The sequence below is a fragment of the Chelonoidis abingdonii genome, chromosome 1 (genome assembly GCF_003597395.2).
Source record: "Chelonoidis abingdonii isolate Lonesome George chromosome 1, CheloAbing_2.0, whole genome shotgun sequence".
In the NCBI taxonomy this organism is placed as follows: domain Eukaryota; kingdom Metazoa; phylum Chordata; order Testudines; family Testudinidae; genus Chelonoidis; species Chelonoidis abingdonii.
This window is the reverse complement of record NC_133769.1, coordinates 108393785-108397608: the sequence shown is the minus strand read 5'-3', so window position 1 is coordinate 108397608 and position 3824 is coordinate 108393785. Positions and strand designations below refer to the sequence as shown.

The 3824-nt window shown below is 50.4% G+C and overlaps 1 pseudogene; it reads right to left on the bottom strand.

Moving 5' to 3' along the window:
* Positions 1-968: 968 nt before the first annotated feature.
* On the bottom strand, positions 969-3398 carry LOC116825719 (sororin-B-like; annotated as a pseudogene).
* Between the last annotated feature and the right edge of the window lie 426 nt (positions 3399-3824).

Here is a 3824-nt window from a genome sequence, read left to right as displayed (position 1 = left end):
CCCCATTCAAGAAAGCCTGGGGAAATGGATAGGCCTGAAAGGCAACAAATGCAGGCTGTCTCAACTCTCAGACCAAAGTACAGTGGAGGTTTCAGAGTCTCTGACTGAAAAACCCCTGTAACTATTTCCTTCCCATTTTAACCAGGAGGCTGGAGGCATGAGTACTGCAGCTATAGTAGGTGTCATTGTATTAGGTGAGTAGAGAAGTGGCTTTTCACATAGCCAAGATCAAAACCATTCAGGGCTTTTTAAGTCAAAACCAAAACCCTTAAACTTAGGGTGACCAGCCATCCTGTTTTGGGCCGGGACAGTCCCTTTTTTAAGCCCTATCCTCCTGGCCATCCAGATGTTTTTTTCCCCCAAAAGGAGGCATTTGTCCCTTTTGCTCTTGCTGACTTGCTCAGTTGGCAAGAGAAAACAGGACAAATGCCAATTTTTGTCCAAAAAGTGGGATGTGATGCAGAAAGGGTAAATGGAGATGCCAGCTCCCCGCAGGGAAGAGTCAGGGCTGGAGACTGAGGGGAAGCAGCGTGCCAGCAGGCCCCTCCCGCCCCCCGGGTTTCAGCAACTAGGCAACAGCTTCCTCAGAGATCTCCTCCCCTGCAGGGTTCCAACAAGGAGGCAACAGCCTCATGCTGGGGGGCCCCCACAGGGGTCCAGTGACCAGGCAACAGCATAGGGGGGAGCCCCTGGGTCAAGCAGCTGGGGGTGTCCAGTTTTCTCTTTAGGAAATAGGGTCACCCTACTTAAACTTCTTCCAGAAGGCAGTATAGATCACCAGACACAGGTGTAATATGTCAGAAGTGCCACTCAGTAAGCAGGCTGTTGCATTCTGTGCTATTTCAGATGCTTCCTGATGAAGTAAAATGCATTAGAGGAAAGTAGAAGAAAACTCATTTATTCAGATCTGAGAGAGATGGCAACAAAAGGGCTACCAGAGCTGATCATATACTGTACCTGGCATCCAATTATCCATGTTTTCTCAACTCAAACCTTAAATAAGAGAAAACTGGCATGTCAAGGGTCACTGTATGTTAAACACAAACAATCCTTGTCTCGTGATTTTGTTCTTTTTGGTCATGTGCTTTGGGCCGATTGCTCATGTAGAGGTCTAAACTCAATTTAAACCCAGAATTCACTCAGGTCTAACGTATTCCTACAAGTGGGCAAACGCCTATCTTCTCCCCATTCTTGGATTGCAGGGGGTAAGTGAACAGGTGCTGCAGCGTTTCTCAAATACGGCCACCATGCCAGCATGTGGCCACCTGGGGCTGTGATAGGGGGGTGGGAGGAAGCAGCAGCCACTCCCCATCCCTGTTGCTCCTGGATGCACTGCCTTGGTGTTGGTTGCTGGGGCCACCGGCAAGGGTTTGGCCCTGCCCCCCTCCAGAGACCCCTGGGGCACAATGCTGGAGGAGCAGGCAGCCAGTGAGTTCCCCACCTTCCCAGAAGCAATAGGGCTCAGGATTTGGGCTTCTGCCCTGGGGTGGCAGGCAACTGGCCCTGGCCGCAGAGCTTTGGACTCCAGCCCCGGACTCAGGCTGTACAGCAGCGGGGCCCAGGCTCCAGCCGTGCAGTTCTGGGCTTCTTCCCCCAGCAGTGGGGCTTCAGCTTTGGCCCCTTGCTGCCTCCTCCAGCTATCCACCTACCCCCATCACCCCTGGTCTTCGCCGACTCCCCCTAACTCCCAGCCAGGGCTCAATTTGTCCCTGCACTTGTGCAGGCTGAGTAAGCCTGCTATGAAAAGTGATACTTGTGTGTTTGTTAATATCACTTTTCACAACAGACTGACTAGCAAGCACTAAATAAATTACAATGATTTGGGCATGTATATGTGCATATTTATTTGTTTTTCCTAAAGCTAATTAAGTATTTTAAGAAAAGCGTGAGTGTGGCCAGCAGCATGAGATGGTGGCTGCACTCTGAGGCCACCAAATACCTTGTCCTGAGAACCCCTGAGTGTGAGGCAGCACTGTGCTGATGGTACCCAGAGGCAGACACTTCAGCACTGAGGGAACTCCTACAGTGGCAATTTAGACACCAAGTGAGTTTAGGTGCCTACAGGGCTAGGTGACAGCTGAGTGGTAGTTTTGAGGATTGCAGTAGTGCCTAAACCCGAGATTTAGGCATCGGAATTCCTTTATGGAGCCGGGCCCTTGCAGAGCCCTGTTTCAGGCTCCCTACATAAGGAGTCTTTCAGTTTCTTGCTAGCTCTCTTTTGGGTTCAGCCTTCGGTTATTGCCCTGGGCTCTCTGGTTTCCTACGATACCAGGTGACCCAACCTCCTACCACCCAAGCCATACTTCACCACATCTAGCTCCTTTGTGTACTCGGAGAGCTTCCTTCTTTTCAGACCTGCCCTTATAGGCACACCCCTTTCCCTGGTGTTTTTCTTTTCTTTTTTTTTTTTTTTTTGACAGACAGAACTATTTTATTAATTTTTAGACTGAAAAAACAACACATCAGCTCTATGTACAAAAGAATAATGCAGATTATGGGGGAGAGGCGTCTTTCCACAACAAGATCAAACTGCTCTGCTTCTTCAAACTGTGCATTCATCTGAGCAGCCCACTCATCCAATTCAGATTTATCTATCTGGGGGATCCTCCTTTTCTTCCGTTTCTCTTTGGGGAAGGAGATGCCAGGAATGTTTGTGTCCCATTCCTTAGTGGAGCCCAAGGCATCGGGCTTCACTGGAGTCTCCTGGGCAGGGGAAACCTTACCCACTGGAGACACATCTGCTAGTGCATCAGGCACTTGGAGCTTCTCAAAGCCAAAGAGTGAGCACTTCTTCTGCAGGCCATGGGTGAATGTGGGTGTGGATATGTTCAAGCTGGGTGAGCATCCAGGAGGCTGTAGGATAGGTGCATTTTCTTAGACATCAGCACATCCCTCTCATCCTGAGGAGGAAAGTCACATACAGTGATGTTAACTGTAGACAGGGCAGCCTTCTCCACCAGGCCTGAGGCATTGGCAGGGAGAGATGATGCTAAGATTGGGTTAGCATCAGTGCTTCCACAGTCTTTGGCCTCGCTGCTTTCCACTGGGAAGTTTTCCTTTCCTGCCTTCTGGGAGATCCTGGGGCTGCGCCGTGGAGTCCAAGCAGTACCAGTCACACATGGGATTTGTTCCGCTTCAGTCAAAGCAACAGCAGGCTGCTGTTTTCGGGGCATGATCTTTTTCACCATGATCGATTGCTTCACCACTGGAGCTGGAAGTGGGCTCCCCACCATCTCCTTCTCCACCAAAGGTTTCCTATGGAAATCACGCCTGGTAGGAGACCCTGCGGTCCTCTTGTACCTGCGCCTTGGAGGAGGGGAGACAGCATCCCCCCGGACTTTGCTCCCCGCTGAGGCTGCGCCCGCAGACCGGGGCCGCCTCTGGCCCCCACCTGCCATCTGTGGGCGTGTCCACTCCGCGCAGGATGGAACCCGCCACCAAGCCCCGTTCAAATCACCCGCCGCTACAAGGGAAGTGGTGTTGCAAGGCAGTTCTAATTTAGATCTTTTCAATTTTATTAACCCTTTCCTGACTCCTGTCCCTTCTTACCTAAATGCCCCTGGAAGAGAAAGGGGGAGATTAAGCCCTGGAGGCCCATGGTACTGAATCAGCCTTGTGACAATGCCCCTAAACCTGCTGGCACAAAGGCACAGATTCACAAAGGTATTCAGGTGCCTAACTCCCCTTGACTATAGTGGGAGTTAGGTGCCTAAGTACCTTTGTGAATCTGGGTCTGTAGTATTTATTTTTCCCAAGCCCTGAGCTTTATTTGCATTATATTCTTGTTAACATCTTGTGCAACATTTTACAACATTTAAAAAACT